This window comes from Pinus tabuliformis, chromosome 5_1 (genome assembly GCF_031772625.1).
Source record: "Pinus tabuliformis cultivar Carrire ecotype Pingquan chromosome 5_1, CPIR1, whole genome shotgun sequence".
In the NCBI taxonomy this organism is placed as follows: Eukaryota; Viridiplantae; Streptophyta; class Pinopsida; order Pinales; family Pinaceae; genus Pinus; species Pinus tabuliformis.
In genome coordinates this window covers 751,757,795-751,777,218 of record NC_142305.1, presented here as the reverse complement: position 1 = coordinate 751,777,218, position 19,424 = coordinate 751,757,795, and positions in this window count along the sequence as shown.

Sequence of the window (19,424 nt, the reverse complement as noted above, 5' to 3'; positions counted from 1 at the left end):
CTGGAACTTGATTCCATAATTTATCCTCTGGTCAATCTGGAAGGAATGCAACCATTGAATTTTCAGTGATAAAAAGCTCCCTTTTGTAAGCCTAATGAAAGAAATTCATTGCCAACTTTAGGAAACCATCAGTAGAAAAAGGATTCAAACCTTAGATGAACAACAATACACTTAGGATGTAAGTATTTTAAATTTTTTCGACCTTCAATACCTGGGGGTTAAGATCCTCATACTCATATAAAGTCACATACCGAAGGGCTCTACAGTGTGGCAAGCTCCTCTTGAGGGTTTCTGGAAATTTAATTTTGATGGAGCATCCAAGGGAAATCTAGGCAAGGTTCGAGCCGAAGGAATCATTCGATAATGCACAAGTAATATTCAAAGGTTATACTTCATCAATATGAGACAAGCCACAAATAATGCAGCAGAGTTCTAGGCCATGGAGAAGGGACTAGAAATGTTGTGGAAGGAAAGAACGGTGAATGTAATAATGGATGGAGACTCTGCATTAACCATCCAAGCGGCACGTAGAGTACAATGTGGAACTAAGTTGAATAAGGTTACAAAGAATTGGAAACTCGGCCAGATAATACAAAGGATTAAGGACTTCCTGGAGGAGTTGCAAACGGTGGAGATTTCCTTAGTTCGGCACTCAGCCAATGCATTGGCAGACAGAGTGGAAAACGAAGGGGTCGAGAGTACTAGGGTGATCACTCAAATGGTCTAGAAGGACATGGTGGACAGACAAATAAAGGAAAATTTCCAAATACTAGCAAAGTGAGATCAATCCATGTTAGAGGGGCGAAGTGATAGAGATGGGGTGGGCCAAGAGGAGGGCGTAACCCACCTTGTGAATGGAATGTTTAATAATTGTTATAAGGGGAAAAGTAGTGGGTATCATAGAATATAGAGGAGGTACATGTCAACAAGACATGATGGTAGATGATGGGAAGGACTGGAAACCAGGGTCAGTTAATCATCCACCGGCAAGTTGCATTAATGGGAAAGGATAGTTTAACGAGCGGAGAAGGAAAATACACAATATGAAGTAGTACTGGAATAGAGATATCACTATAATAGGCCTGTACAGAGCATATGTAGAGGTGAATGAGAAGGAAGATGGCCCCATCCTCGAACGGATGTATTGGAACCACATTGGTAAGTGGAAGTTGTCAGTTGATAGGGAAGGTGCACAAACAATGAGGTAGAATTCGTGGCGTTGGATTTTTTACTTTATATGTTAAGGAGGGGAGACACATGGGGTGCATAGTGATAATGTCAAGTGATACAAATTCTAGGAGCAATAGTGAGAGAAACCTTGTTAATTAGAGAATTACGACCCCCAAAATAGTTATGGTGAGAAATGGGGGTGGCAGGCTGAGGGGGAGGCCCAAAGAAGAGGCTCAAAGCTCTACAGCCAGTAAGAGAACTAGAATGGAGGATGTGATAAAGGAGGAAACATTCAACTATCACACAACCATCCTTGAGAGAGGCAAAGAAGTCGTCGAAATGTAGGAAAATGAAGTCAAGCATTTGCGAAGGAACATCCTAGACGAGAAACTCGAAGAAGAGGTGGATTGAGTCATAGACACGAGGAAATATCAAACACGATAGTGGTCTATTGGAGAACTTTATACATGGCATGGAACATTAAAACATTCTTTGGAAATTTGTAGGCAGAAGCGGCAGAAGAGAGAATCGAGTGTCAAATGGAGCACCAGTTGCAACTAAAGGAAATCGAGCAATCAATGCAGGTAGTAGAGGAGACACTCCAAAGGGTGGTGAACATAAAATCCATGTAGGATGATCGCATAGGATAGATGAATAAAATGTTTTCAATTTAGCTGAAATATATCCATAAACTGGATATTATATCGCGGCAAGGACAAGGAGATCTGACCAAATTAAATAAATATAGGGTTACAGAGGTAACTGGAGCCAACAGCAAGAATTCGATGACGCCGAGTGTGGGGGAGATGAACTCAGCAACTCCAATGGAGAAGACTACAACTACAACTGGATCAGGTGTGGCGGAGGATCCATCTCTGTCACTGGAGAAATGACCATGAATCTGTGTCTAATTTTGTTTTTGTTTCATTTTGTCTATTGGCTAGTTAGGCCAAATCATAGCAATAGAAGAATACGTAGGCATGTAGGTTGGAAATCAGAACGTTATATATTCAAATAGACCTCCAACAAGTCATAAATGGAGAAGTAGTAGTAGAAAAGGTAAATTTTCAGATATGCCTAAGAGATTCCATAGAAAAAAAAACCTTTTGGCATGTTTGGCTAAGTTCTGGAACAAGGCTATATTTTACTGCAAATGGTCTAGTTTCCATCGTGGAAGACCAGTAGACTATGATGTAATTCTATGTTCTATCGTAATATAAGGTTTTTACTCTAACTTGCAAAAAAAGGTTAATAATAATAATAATTTAATGAACATTCTAATTAATTTTTAAAATACGAACTACATCATTATTTAAAAAACTATTTAAAAAAATATGAATTACATCATTATATAAGTAATTGTTTAAATTTAAATAGCGTATATAAAATTTAAGTAGTAACTGTATAAATTTAAATAGTATATATTAAATTTAGGAAATTATAATTCGAGTTGTCTTTAAGTCATAATTTTTGGAAATTTTTTTGATTTATTTTCCGATTTAAATATTTCCGTCACATTTCGGCCACTAGAAACTTCAAAAAATCACACCTAAAACTACTCTTAATTATAGCCCCAAGGGATAGCTCAATTGGTCGAGTTCCCGTTGCTAAAAGTACTTTCCCAGTTGGGAGGTCATGGGGTCCAATCTCCTCAATGCCCTCAGGGTTAGGCCTGTTAAGATTGGCTGACGGGCAGATCCCTTCGGGTGGAACTACCTCGATATTTCCCGTGGATGTAGCGACCGCTCAGTGATCGTGAACCACAATTTAAAAAAAAAAACTACTCTTAATTATATATAATATTATTATACATTAAATCGATTTTATTGTTTATTAAATAAAATAGTGTAGAAAATAATTACAAATTAATATAATTTATTTTAAATTTTATTAAATATTTAGCAAATAAATATAAATTATTAATATAGTAAGATTATTATAATTATATAAAATATTTAATTTTACAATATTACAATTAAAAATAATATATATATTTTTTCTACTTGCATATATATAAATGTTTATTTTAATATTACGATTAATAAATAGAAGTATATTATATATTTATTTTTTACTTTTCATTGTAAATTTATAATTTTTTATATCTACATATAATTTTATTTAAATATAATTTATTTATTAGTGTTAATTAAATAATTTATTTTTGTTCTATTTAAAAATAGAAAATAAAATTAGGCACTAAAGGTAGAATAGATAATGATGTGGTGTAGTATTAAGTCACTCCATGATGTGAAGGGCTGGCCTGACACAGGTAGGATGCTATTGAGGGTGATTTTGAAGACTTAGAAGACTTAGATACCTCTAGGTAGCAGCTTATCAAACCAAACATTAAACCTAGAGTGATGTTAGTACTTAGACAATTTGACTTAAAAAAAAAAAAAAAATCATTAAGCTTAATATAAAAATTATTTCTCATAGAAAACAATTTAATTTAATATATATAATTTGAACAATCTATATCTAAAATTTATTGTTATATTATTAAATATTTATCTAATTAATATTATTCTAATTACATGTTTATTGAAATGACCTACGACACAGACCATTTTGGAATCACATACTCAAGTGGCAATTGGATTTAGTGCAGAATGTTTCCACATTTAATTTAGAAAGAATTGTAGTGATGGTCTTGAAATGGGCTTTGGAGGCTCATATTTTTAGTTGAAGGCTAGGGAAGTGCATCAGACATTCCCATTTGATTTTTTAGTTACAAAACATAGCCTTTTTAGATGTTTCTACCCAATAGCTACTTGGTCTTTACTGATGAAAGGAGATTTTTGGGTAAGGCCAATTTTCCCTTTCAGTTACCAATTCGAACCTAAGGCCTGTGGGTTATAGGCCCACAAACCTATTGGAAGCGTTAAAATAGCACTTTGGCCTTGAAGCCTTTAAATCGGGACCATACGATTTAGTCAATTTTCCTTTATAAATTGAAAATACAACACTTTAACACAATACACAGGATAACACGGGATACATGGAAACCACGCTCTAAACGCTTAGCTAGACTTCAAAAAACATTCACCCAGACCTATATATCATCGGGTCTGCACTCCTCGGTTCATCACCTTTCCACTGTGCTCTCATTCCACTGATCTCCGATCAAACTGATCTCCACCATCTATTCCTTCTCCGATCCAACGGCCGATGTCTTTCTTACTCAATCAAACTTGCATGACACTCCTCCGTCACTGATTTGCACTTAGTGGATCTGACGGTCCACAGCGATTTCGGATCGACAACAAGCATGAGGATTAACTGCCCAATAAAGCGGTTTCCTCTCTCCTCCTCACTGCTACATGTTCGTCGATAAGTGGAATCGGGTGCTCTTCCTTCAATACCACTTATGGTTTTGAGGCCGCCCAAAATACCACTTATGCTTCGAGAAACCACTTTCCTCACGAGTTAACTCCCGTGCTCTTCTGCCATGTGATGACCGTCGATCTATTCCATCGGATGGTTCTGATGGTTCCTATTCTTTTCTGTCTATGTCGTTAATCTTCTATTATTTGATGGATTTAAACTAAACCCCAGTTTCTCTGCCATACTCTGCCCTCACACAGAACACTCATATATAACAAGATTTTGTTAATCAATGGATCGCTGTTGATCCTTGTAGTGATCGATGGCCGATCAAAAATCTAACCACATAGAACATTCAGGCTATCTCTAATAATAAATAGGCGCATCAATCTACACTCTTTCTATTATTTACAGAACGATTACAAGCTAAGGCATTTCAGCCTTAGTAACAGTTCTCCTCTTGACTACATTGTAGATACTCTATATCTATTACTGTCTGTCTCTCTCTCTAGAACATGCGGGTTCATCATTAATATAAGAAATATTTTGGAACAGATCACTGAAAGGATCTGATCAAATCCTCTCCATGAATCACTCAACTATCCCCTAAATCTCTCAACAAATCATACATATGGTAGATTACATTTAATAAATTCTTCGAGAGACTTTATCCATTCCATCATTTACTCTGTTTTAAATAGATTTGTCCCCTGTTCAGCTCCGATGGTCCATGTCATCCTCTTTGCTCTGCTTTGGATTCCTCCTGTAATGATGAGTGTTGGATGCTCCTACATCAGACTCCCAATGCATAAAAATTTATGACCTCCTAGTCATATGCTTCTCCTTATTCCTTAGCAATTCTACCCACTTCTCAGTGGAACTGCCTTCATGATCTTCTGTGAGCTGCAACCATCCTTTGCAGTAATAGTCTTCCTCTGCTACACATGCCTCACCAAGCTTTCTCCTTTGAGCTTAGTCTTTTGGCATCCTTCTGGTTCACTCCTCTGGAACAAATTGAGCACACTTTGCTCTAGGTTGCTGCTACTCTCGACTACATTGTAGATACTCTATATCTATTACTGTTTGTATCTCTCTTTAGAACACGTAGGTTCATCATATATAAGAAATATTTGATCGGATCACTGGAATGAAAGGAGATTTTGGGGTAAGGCCAATTTCCCGTTTCAGTTACAAATTCGAACGTGAGGCATGTGGGTTATGGGCCCACAAACCTATTAGAAGCGTTAAAATAGTGCTTTGGCCTTAAACCCTTTAAATCGAGACCGTACGACTTAGTCGATTTTCCTTTATAAATTGGAACTACAACAATTTAATGCAATACATAGGATAACACGGGATACATGGAAACCACGCTCCGAACGCTTAGCTGAACTTCAAAAAACATTCACCCAGACCTATATATCGTCAGGTCCGCACTCCTCGGTCCATCACCTTTCCGCTGTGTTCTAATTCCACCGATCTTCGATCAAACCGATCTCCACCATCCATTTCTTCTCCAATCCAACGGTCGATGTCTTTCCCACTCGATCAAACTTGAACGACACTCCCCCATGGTTGATTTGCGCTTAGTGAATCTCACGGTCCACAACGATTTCGGATTGAAAACAAACACGAGGATTGACCGCCTGATAAAGCGGTTTCCTCTCTCCTCCTCGTTGTTACGTATCCATCGATAAGTGGAATCGGGTACTCTCCCTTCAATACCACTTATGGTTTTTAGGACGCCTGAAATACCACTTATACTTCGAGAAACCACTTTCCTCACGAGTTAACTCCCGCGCTCTTCCGCCATGCAATGAGTGTCGATCTATTCCATCAGACGGTTTTGATGGTTCCTATTATTTTTTTTCTACACCATTGATATTTTGTTATTTGATGGATTTACACTAAACCACAGTTTCTTTACCATAATCTACCTTCACACAGAGCACTCATATATAACAAGATTTCGTTAATCAATGGATCACCATCGATCCTTATAGTGATCAATGGTCGATCAACAATCTAACCACATAGAACATTCAGACTATCTCTAATAATACACATGCACATCAATCTACACTGAAACACACACCCTTCTATTATTTACAGAATGATTACAAGCTAAGGCATTTCAGCCTTAGTAACAGTTCTCCTCTCGACTACATTGTAGATACTCTATATCTATTACTGTCTCTCTCTCTCTGTAGAACACTCAGGTTCATCATATACATAAGAAATATTGGATCGGATCACTAAAAGGATCCGATCCAATCCTCTCAATGAATGACTCAACTATCCCTAAATCTCTCAACAAATCATACATATGGCAGATTACATTTAATAAAGTCTTTGAGAGACTTTATCCATTCCATCATTTTCTCTGTTTTAAACAGATTTTCCCCTATTCAGCTCCGATGGTCCACATCGTCCTATTTGCTCTGCTTTGGATTCCTCCTTTAATGATGAGTGTTGGATGCTCCTACATCATTTACCCATTGAGAACAAATTCTCTATAGTTGGTGGTTCCATCGCTAATGTTGAAAGAAATGTCGCCAACCCCACTGTCATCATTCTCAGCCTTGGAAACCCCGCATTGTGCTGTCATCTTACTTGGGATTCCAAATAAGGGAAAATAAATACACTAACATAGATTGGGAATGGGTACTGGAAAAATTTAACAGGAAATTCATTGGGTGGGCATGTAAATGGCTAACTATTGGTGGTTGATTGAATCTAGTTAGATTCATCCTTCAAAACATATGGATGTTCTAGATGAACTTATTTCTGCTGATAGTGGAGGTATGTCACAATATTGATGAGATTATGGCTAGATTCATCCTGTCAGGAACTTATATGAAGGGGAAGATACACCAGATAAGATGGAAATCCATAGCTAAATTGATTGAAGTAGGGGGATGGGGTATTCTGAAAACTCAGAATTTAAATAGAGCCTTAATCATTAAAAGTTTGTGGAGGGAAACAACTGATAATGGTATTTGGGGTCACATCATTACAGATGAATATATGAAAGGTCAAACTTTCTCGATGTGGAACAGGATGGGGGCAAGAAGGACCTCGTGATCATCGAGGAGTATGACGAAAAATTGCCATTGGATGTTGGGGTTTTTGTAATGGGAACTCGGGGATGGAAGACAGGTAGAGGTTGGGTTGGATCCATTGAAGGGCTTTGTTGGAAGCCACTATCTTTCAGCTATCCTTCTTAACACGCTCCACATCAAGGGAATCATTATCTATGCACATATCGCTTGCAGAAATAACTAGTTCATCACCCAACAACCATGGATGAGGGCTATTGATATTGGTTTGCTCGACAACTTGGATATTGAATAGGAAGAATTTTTCCCAAAATCGTATGGGTCAGGCATTTACATACGTGAAGGTCGAGACAGAAGGAAGTGTGAAGGTCCAATAAAGAATGGTCAACCAAAATTCAATGACATATACAAAAGTCTTCTGTTGGCTCAAAAAACATTTGAATACAAATCATGGTTCAAAGTTGTGTGGGGTTGGGAGATTCCCAAAAACCATATTTGTTTTGGTTGGTTGTTCATTCATAATCGAGTGTTTACGTCAGATTAATTACAAGGAAGAGGCTTTCAAGGCCCAGGTATATGCTTCATGTGCATGAAACAAGATGAGGAGATAGACCATCTATTTATTGGATGTTCATTTGTGAGGAAGGTGTGGGCAGGGGTAACAGATTTTCCAAATCTTGATTGCTCACAAATAGTATTTTCATTGAATAATTGTTTCTTCTCTTGTTTCAAGTACAAGCTTGAGCATCACACTCTCCCCTTCTACACCATTTGGACCATATGGTGTAGCGAGAATGCTTGGCTATTCGAACATAAAAAAAACCAGTGGTTAGGGAAGTGGTACTGAAGACCATAACTTATTACTCTAATATTGGCCCCAAGAATACAGTGCAGAAAAAGAGAAAGGCAATATATAAGAACATTAAGGGGATATATCCCATAGGTTACATTAAGGGATATATCCCCTTAATGTTCTTATATTGTGGAGTCGGGGCAATACTAGCATTTCTGGTGGAAGTGAGGTCAAGGGACAAACAGTAGAGTTGAGATCGTTGCGCTCTCGGGTGTCCTTGCCTTTTCCAAATGGCTTGGAATGGAAAAAAACTCCATTCATGGAGATGAAAAGAGCATCATAGATTGGGTCAAATACAACACTCTCTTCAACCCCCACATTCTGTCGAACTAGAGGAGTCACATCAGAATCCTAGAAACCAATTTTCAGAGCATTTCTTTCTCACACATATATGAAGAACAAAACCAGGTAGGTGATCTTCATCTAAAGAAGGGTATCAACTCAAAGAAAGGTAAGTATCATTTCGCTGCATATGTGTAGGACAAACTTATGAATGTTGGGTGTGTCAACTCCATATAGGGAATTCATTCCCTAGTTTTTTATGATAATATGTTGCTCCTTCGTATGCTAGTGACATGTTTCCTGTTCATAATCATGATCTTGTAGAACAAAAGCTGATTTCCTCTTTATAACTAAGAATAGGTAGAATACAATAACACTCTTACAGATAAGATAGGGAATATATGAGTACAGGGATTATCTATAGAAAATCTATGTGAATGTACTTCTTGATTATGAAGTACGGTAGGAATACTTATTGTTACAAATCGAAAAATCCAAGATAAAATGTATTGGGATCTTAGCGAATGTACTCTCCTTTTATCAATGCAAAGAAAGTGTTTTTTTCAATTGGAAAAAAAAACCACTTTGTGCTTAAAGTGGGAGAGCAATTTTCGCATCACTGAACCAATTCAACAGGTTTCACAGCCCGTTGTGCAGAGATCCCTTATAGCCAAGGGACTTAAGAACTACCAAGCCTCGAGTTGTTTACTACTTGCTGCCACTGGAATTGAGCACCTGATACATGAGGTTTTAATTTCAATATCTATAATGGATATTAATTTTAAATTAATAATAAATTAAAATAAAATATAATAAATTGAATAAATTTTAATTTTAATTTTTAAATATGATAAACTAAATATATTATAAATTTAAATTTAATTGAATTTAAAATATAAATAAAAATTTGGCTCTTTAATATAAAATTATTTATCTATATTAAACTAATCTAAATATTATTAATTATTTTAAACTATCTCAAAATATAAACATTTTTATATATTTAAACCATCTAAAATATCATTAATTATTTTAATTTATCTAGAGAATAAATCTCATACATCCTAAATGCATATAACATCCATAATAAAGGTAACCAATAAAATAATTAACCATTTTCACACCTCTTGAATACCCACTATCTGCAAATCAGCTGTCAAATACTATTACAATTAACTGAAAACATAAACTTAACGAAATGTTATTAACTATTTTAAACCACTATTTTTCTACTCAAGCTTGTCTTGCACATCCTTGCAAAGGGATAATCTTAACTCTAATGACACATGCTTGCAAAACGAATAATTGGGAAAAATTAATGAGACAGACGAATCAACATGGTTCACATCTTCATCTTTTTTTTTGTTTGTAGTTTTTTAGTTAGTAGCCACCAATACTGAGGCAAGACACTGTCCGAGGTATTGAGGACCCTCACAATCGCACATGGGAAAAGTTATAAATGCACAGGGTACCTAGCTGCGGCATAAACTATGTCGCGGGGCTTCTCATGCAAATCCTCGCGCTATATGTATGCATACTTCATGACTTTATGGATTCTTAAAGGAAACTAATTCAACTATCACGCGACCGTCCCAGAGAGAGGCAAAATGTAGGAAAATGAAGTGAGGCGTTTGCGAAGGAACATCCCAGACGAGAAACTCAAAGAAGAGGTGGATTGAATCATAGACACGAGGAAATATCAAACGAGATAGTAGTTTATTAGAGAAGTTTAGACCTGGCATGGAACATTAAAGCTTTATTTGGAAAGTTGTAGGCAGAAGCCGCAGAAGAGAGAATCGAATGTCAAATGGAGCACCAGTTGCAACTAAAGGAAATCGAGCAATGAATGCGGGCGGTAGAGGAGACACTCCAAAGGGTGGTGAGCGTAGAATGGATGCAAGATGATCGCATAGGATATATGAATAAAATATTTTCAATTTATCTGAAATATATCCATAACTTGGATATTATACTGGGGGCAAGGACGAGGAGATCTAACCACATTAAATAAATATAAGGTCATAGAGGTAACTAGAGCCAATGGAAAGAATTCAATGAGGCCGAGTGTGCAGGAGACGGCCTCAACAACTCCAACGGAGAAGACTACCACTGCAACTAGATCAGGTGTGGCGGAGGATCCATCTCTGTCACTGGATAAATGACCATGAATCTATGTCTAATTTTGTTTGCAGTTGTCTATAAGGCGACTTTTTGAAAGCCTTTCCGGCGGGTTTTTCCGGTCGAAATCCGGCAGGAATTTATTGGAATCACAAGTTTGATAGCTAGTTTCTGCACAATGAAAGCGTCCCAGGGGTTTTCCAGGGTGCTGAATCCAAATATGCAGTTAAAAAACCATTTTAACTGCAACAAATCAAGATTTAACCTCAATTTCTTCCGCCGGATTCCGTCACCGGAATCTCCAAAAAGTCGCATTATAGACAACTCCATTTTGTTTTTGTTTCATTTTGTCTATGGGCTAGTTAGGCCCAATTATAGCAATAGGAGAATAGGTAGGTATGTAGTTGGAAATCAGAACTTTATATATTACAATATACTTCCAATAAGTCCTAAATGGAGAAGTAGTAGTAGAAAAGGTAAATTAGCAGATATGCCTAGGAGATTCCATAAAAAAAACCTTTTGGCATGTTTGGCTAAGTTTTGGAACAAGGCTATATTTTACTGCAGATGGTGTAAACTATGATGTAATTTTATGTTCTATTGTAATGTAAGGTTTTTACTCTAACTTGCAAAAAAAAACTTAATAATAATAATAATTTAATGAACATTCTAATTAATTTTTAAAATATGAACTACATCATTATTTAAATAACTCTTTAAAAAAATATGAATTACATCATTATATAAGTAATTGTACAAATTTAAATAGTATATAGTAAATTTAGGTAGTAACTGTATAAATTTAAATAGTATATAGTAAATTTAGGAAATTATAATTCGAGTTGTCTTTAAGTCCTACTTTTTGGAAAGTTTTCCGGTTTATTTTCCGATTTAATTTTTGTAGAATCCATTAGGAATTCATTGAAATCACAGATGAACTCTTCACAATAAGGATTTTTTAAGGGGTTAAAGATATATATATATATATATATATATATATATATATATATATTCAAAAAACTTGTTTAAACAACAAAAATCAAAATTTGGTCATAAATATTTCCGCCACAATTCGACCAGAATCCACCCAAAACTTCAAAAAATCACACCTAAAACTACTCTTCATTATATATAATATTATTATACATAAATCAGTTTTATTGTTTATTAAATAAAATAGTGTAAAAGATAATTACAAATTAATATAATTTATTTTAAATTTTATCAAATATTTTCCAAATAAATAAAAATTATTAATAGAGAAGATTATTATAATTATATAAAATATTTAATTTTACAATATTACAAGTTAAAAATAATATATATATTTTTTCTACTTGCATATATATAAATGTTTTTTTAATATTACGATTAATAAATAGAAGTATATTATATATTTCTTTTTACTTTTAATTGTAAATTTATAATTTTTTATATCGACATATAATTTTATTTAAATATAATTTATTTATTACTGTTAATTAAATAATTTATTTTTTCTATTTAAGGATAGAAAATAAAATTAGGTAGTAAAGGTAGAATAGATAATGATGTGGTGTAGTATTAAGTCACTTAATGATATGAAGGGCTGGCCTGACATAGGTAGGTGTTGGAGAAATCAGTGCGCAGTTAAATAAAAGACAAGCAACAGTAGATAAAACACATCACAAAAGAGACACATGAGTTTTACGTGGTTCACCCAAACATTCTGGGCTACGTCCACCAAACATAGGTATTGGCAATATTTTATTATCAAACAAGAGATTACAAGATAATCCAGTTCCTCACAAACTCTCACACCACTCACCAATCCATATGGACACCTGTTTTATAGCTAAGAGAATCTAACAGACTCATAAATCCTCTTACTGCAAATATAGGATGCATTAACTCTCTCCCAACAAAATCGAGCTAATATAGCAACAAAATCAGATTGTTGTCACCTACTGAGATTTTTGCCCATTTTATCAAAACCGAAAATGTCAACAATCTCCACCTTGACAACAATTAGCCTGATCCCTATTTCTTTATTATTTATTTTTTCTACAAGCCAAGAGAAGCCAAACACCAACGTAGCTTCTCTAACAAAATTGGTTTCGTGAACATGTCTGCACAGTTTTCCTTTGTATGCACCTTTTCAAGAGAGACTCCCCTTTCAGTGATAACCTGTCTTACAAAATGGTACTTTATTGGAATATGCTTTGATTTACTATGATAGGCCGGATTCTTAGCCAAATGTATTGCACTTTGACTATCACAAAGTAACTTGATGTTGTCCTGTAACCTACCAAACTCACCAAGCAAACATTTCAACCAAACCGCTTCTTTGCAAGCATGAGAAGCAGCAATGTATTCTACTTCAATAGTGGATAAAGCAACAATGTTTTGTAGCTTCGACATCCAACTAATAGCTCCACCTGCAAGAGTAAAGACATACCCTGAGGTTGACCTTCTCTTATCCAAATCACCTGCAAAATCAGAATCCACATACTCGCAAACAAATTCACTACTCTTATTGTAAGTGATACAATAACTACTTGTGCCTCTCAAATACCGAAGCACCCATTTCACTGCTGACCAGTGTTCTTTACTCTGATTTGTCATATACCTGCTAACAACCCCAACTGCATGTGAAATATCTGGTCGAGTACAAACCATCGCATACATCAAACATCCTACTACATTGGCATATGGAATTCGAGACATATAATCCTTTTCTTCATCTGTATTAGGACATAAACTGGAAGAAAGCTTAAAATGGGAAGCTAAAGGGACTGACACAGGCTTCACATTATTCATATCAAACCTCAAAAGTATTTTCTCAATATACTTCTATTATGATATCCACAACTTACCATTGCTTCTGTCTCTGAAAATCTCCATGCCCAAAATCTGTCTTGCTGCTCCTAGATCTTTCATATCAAATGTCCTTGCCATCTGAGTCTTTAACCTATTGATTTCTTCAATGCTTTTGCTTGCTAAAAGCATATCGTCAACATACAACACTAAGATAATGAACATGCCATTACTTAACTGCTTAAAGTAAACACAATGATCATATTCAATTCTTATATATTTTTGACTCAACATGAAAGAATCAAATTTCTTGTACCACTGTCGAGGCGATTGCTTCAGACCATACAATGACTTCTTGAGCCTGCAGACAAATTTCTTATTGCGATGCTGAACAAACCCTTCCAGTTGTTCCATATAAATTTCCTCATCTAAATCACCATGTAAAAACGCAGTCTTAACATCTAGTTGTTGTAATTCTAAATCAAGCAAAGCAACTAACGCTAACACAATTCTAATTGAAACTATTTTAACAACTGGTGAAAATATCTCATGAAAGTCAATGCCTGCTTTCTAAGAAAACCCTTTTGCAACCAGCCTTGCTTTGTATCTGTCCTCCGTATCATTTACACCCCGTTTTACCTTGAAAACCCATTTACATCCCACAGTTTTCCTGCCTTTCGGAAGTTCAACCAGATCCCATGTGCCATTCTTACCTAAGGCCATCATTTCTTCCTTCATGGCTGCTTTCCATTTGTCACTCTTTGAATCTTCTACAACTTTCTGATAACACAAAGGTTCATCATCGTTAGCGGTCAAAGCAACTGAAGTAACATAATCATCATACCTTCTAGGAGGGCGTTTGATTCTTGTAGACCTCCTTAAGGATGTTTCTGGTGCTTCCATAATTGGCTGACTACCATCTGTAGGAACTTCTTCATGATCACCATTTGAGACCTGTTCATGACCTACATCTAAACCTTGTTCATAATCTGATTCTGAAACCTGTTCATGACTAGAATCTGAACTATGGTCATCATGACTATCATCAGAAGCACTGTCAAACTGAATGTGTTGAAAATCAGATACATCTTCCTGTTTCAATTTATTATCTACATCTAACTGTACAAGAGAGGATTCATCAAACTTTACATCTCTGTTGATGATGATTTTGTGAGTAGTAGGATCCCACAATCTAAATCCCTTTGTTCCATCACCATACCCAACAAAGATATACCTTTTTGATTTCGGATCTAATTTAGTTCGTTGATGTTTAGGCACTAGAGCATATGCATCACAACCAAACACTCTGAGTTTAGAATAATCACAAGGGTGACCTTTCCATACCTCTTGAGGAATCTTGCAACCTATCACTGTCGATGGTGACCGATTTATCACATAACAAGCTGTAGCCACCGCTTCTGTCCACAACTCCTTCTGCAAACCAGCGTTACTCAGCATACTCCTTGCTCTCTCCAAAAGAGTCCTATTCATGTGTTCAACAACTCCATTCTGCTGAGGAGTATAAACAATAGTCTTATGTCTCTCGATCCCTACATCCTTGCAATAGTTTTCAAACTCCTTGGAGGTAAACTCACCACCATTGTCAGTTCTTAAACATTTTATAGTTCTACCAATGATGTTTTCTACCAATGCTCTAAACTGCTTGAAAACTGCAAAAACATTAAACTTCCTTTTCAACATGTAGACCCACACTTTCCTAGAAAAGTCATCAATAAATATACAAAATATGACGAGCCACCATACGAGGTTGTAGGTGTTGGACCCCAAACATCTGAATGGATATAATCAAGTATTCCTTTACTAGTATGTTTGCCTGTTTTAAACTTTTGTTTACTTTGTTTGCCAAACAGACAATGTTTACAGAAATCTAACTTTCCAGATCTTAGATTAGGAAGTAACTTGCGATCAGCCAAAATTTTTAACCCTATTTCGCTCATATGGCCCAACCTTTGATGCCATAGGCGAATGGAACTACTGTCATGTTCAACACCATAAACACATGAACTGACCCTGTTCTTCCTTCTAACTGAAACAGATTTCCTACTTTCTTAGCTCTCATTACTAGTAAAATACCTTTGTAAATTTTCATTACTCCACCTTGAATGACAGTTTTATATCCATTTGTGTCAAGTGCCCCTAGTGAAATTAGATTTTTCCTTAAATCTGGTACATGTCTTACATCTGTTAACATTTTGGCTGTCCCATCAAACATTTGCAGCTGTATACTCCCTATTCCCACAATATTAGATGTGACATCATTACCCATGTACACGACTCCATCATTCACTAATCTATATGTCTTAAACCAGTCTCTATGAATACACATGTGGTTTGATGGACCAGAATCTAGCAACCAATGTTGATCATGATTTGACAAATTAACTGATAAGACTTCGTCGCTCATACCTAAACCAGATGTCGAACCTGTATCGGTCGTGTTCGCTTCCTTCTTCTCTGTCGATGAAGCTTCTTTAGAAGTTTGTTGTCGCTTCCAACAATCCTTCTTCAAGTGCCCTGATTTGCCGCAGAACCAACACTTTACTTTACTCTTCTTCCATTTTGAATTTGAACGCGAATCGCTGCGCTTACCAGAGTGTCTTTCTCTAGAATGACCTCTAGCCCTCATTGCCTCTGATGTAGAGGTGTCAGCATTTGACCGCTTCCTGGTCTCCTTGGATAACAAAGCTCTGACGACATCATCAAATTCAATGGTTTCGGATGAACTAAGACTTATAGAAGTAACAAAGTGATCCCACGACTCAGCAACGAGCATAATAAAGTTATGGCTTTATCCTCGGATTCAAATTTTGCTTCTATGCTTTCTAATTGCACCATTAGAGTATTAAAAACATTCAAATGATCAGTAATGGAAGTACCTTCCTTCATTCGCAAACTGTATAGCTGCCGCTTCAGGAGAATCCGATTTGTCAAGGATTTTGTCATATATAACTTCTCCAACTTCGTCCACAAACCAGCAGCAGTCTTCTCTGACACGATGTTAAATAAAACATCATCAGCCAAACACAGTCGAATACCGCTCAAGGCTCTTCCATCCAATTCATTCCATTCATCATCTGTCACGGGGTAAGGCAGTTTGGATCTACCCAACAACGCCTTCGCCACGCCTTGTTGTACCAGCAGATCATGCATCTTTACCTTCCAGATCTCAAAATTGTTTTTGCCGTTAAACTTCTCAATTTCAAACCGGGCACTCTGAGTTTTCGCCATCTCGTTTAAACCCAAAGAATCTCCAATTCCAACTCTTTAAATAAAAGAATTTAATCAAAAAACGCCTATGCCTTATATTACACTGCCTTTGCCTTTAAAAAAAAAACTTTTTGCTGTGCAAAATTACAGTATAAAACAGAGTAACAAATTTTACCAACAAATTTGGCGCGTTGGCGCTCTCATAACTCCAGCAAATCCACGCCAGCAACAAAATCGCTTAGAGTTACAAAAATGGCGCGTTTATCCCCTTCGGATCCGCGCTAATTAAGCAATTGGCACGTTGGCGCACTTAATAAAACTTTATCCGCGCCTTTCTTTTTGTTGCCACTACTGTTTCAAGAAATTTTGCGCCAATCAAAACGCATCATTCAGCAAAAAAAAAAAAACAAAACTCAGCACAAATACACATCTGGCATTTGGTATTAATCCTTTACGCATCTGTTTTCAACACGCAGGTCCACAAAACGATGTTCAACGCTCAGCCCTACGCCAATACGGTTTTCACAATGCTGGTTGAATGATGTTTCATAAAACTTAATCCTCCACGCAGCAATCGTTCAAAACATGTCCATGCAGACAATGTTCAACGCTGTCATATATACTTTAAACCTCCATGCAACAATTGTTCGATCCACCGCACGTCCATGCATGATCCACCGTATTAAAGTGTTTAATCCATGCAGCAATGGTGGGTTATTCCACCGCAGCAAACATTAATCCACCTTTCAATGCTGCACGATTTGTAGCTTTGGACCATGCATGCAGCAGCTATAAGTCACGAAAACAGCAGCTATAAATCATCGCACTTGAAAACAAAACACCACCGCACTGTAAGCGCAATTCTCAACAGCGTAGTTTTCCACAAAAAATTGGGGTAAACCGTGCCACAATGAGCATTTGGTTTCACACGAGCTGCAACTAGAAGCTGAACTATTTGGCGTTCAGCAATGTTCTCGGGTCAGCGCGCAGGTATACGCAGGGTTCACCACTGAGATCGGTCCACCGCCACGTAGGTCCACCCTTTAACCTCTGCAGATGTTAGATGCAGATGTCCATCGCCACCGTGTCGTTAACCTTCAGTCCGCTCCAATAGTTTTAACGCTTCCAACTCGCTCTGATACCACTTGTTGGAGCAATCAGTGCGCAGTTAAATAAAAGACAAGCAACAACAGATAAAACACATCACAAAAGAGACACAAGAGTTTTACGTGGTTCACTCAACCATTGTGGGCTACATCCACCAAACATAGGCATCGACAATATTTTATTATCAAATAGGAGATTACAAGATAATCTAGTTCCTCACAAACTCTCACACCACTCACCAATCCATATGGACACCTGCTTTATAGCTAAGAGAATCTAACAGACTCATAAATCCTCTTACAGCAAATATAGGATGCATAAACTCTCTCCCAACAAAATCGAGCTAATATAGCAACAAAATTAGGTTGTTGTCACCTACTGAGATTTTTGCCCATTTTATCAAAACCTAAAATCTCAACAGTAGGATGCTATCGAGGGAGATTTTGAAGACTTAGAAGACTTCGGTACCCCTATGTAGCAGTTTCTCAAACCAAACATTAAACCTACAGTGATCTTAGAACTTAGACAATTTGAATTCCAAAAAAAGAAAAATCATTAAGCTTAATATAAAAATTATTTCTCATAGAAAACAATTTAATTTAATATATATATTGTGAATAATCTATACCTAAAATTCATTTTTATATTATTAAATATTTACTTAATTAATATTATTTTAATTGCATGTTTATTGAAATGAGCTATGACACATACCATTTTGGAATCACATACTCAAGTCGCAATTGGATTTAGGGCGGAATGTTTCCACATTTAATATAGAAAGAATTGCAACAATGGTCTTGAAATGGGCTTTGGAGGCTCACCTTTTTAGTCTAAGGCTAGTGAAGTGCATTAGACATTCCCATTTGATTTTTTAATTACCAAACATAGCCTTCTTAGATGTTTCTACCCAATAGCTACTTGGTCTTTACCCATTGAGAACAAAGCCTCTATAGTTGGTGGTTCCATCACTAATTTTGAAAGAAATGTCACCAACCCCCGTCAACATTCTTAGCCTTGGAAACCCCGCTTTATGTTGTCATTATACCTGGGATTCCAAATAAGGGAAAATAAATACACTAACATAGATTGGGAATGGGTACTGGACAGATTTAACAAGAAATTCATTGGGTGGGCATGTAAATGGGTAACTATTGGTGATTGAATGAATCTAGTCTGATTCGTCCTTCAAAACATATGGATGTTCTAGATGCACTTATTTCTACTGCGAGTGGAGGTTTGTCACAAGATTGATGAGATTATGGCTAGATTCATCTCATCAGGAACTGATATGAAGGGGAAGATACACTCGATAAGATGGAAATCCATAGCTAGACTGATTGAAGCGGGGGATGGGGTATTCTGAAACTCAGAATTTAAATAGAGCCATAATCATTAAAATTGTGTGGAGGGAAACAACTGATAGCGTTATTTGGGGTCACATCATTACAAACGAACATATGAAAGGTCAAACTTTCTCGATG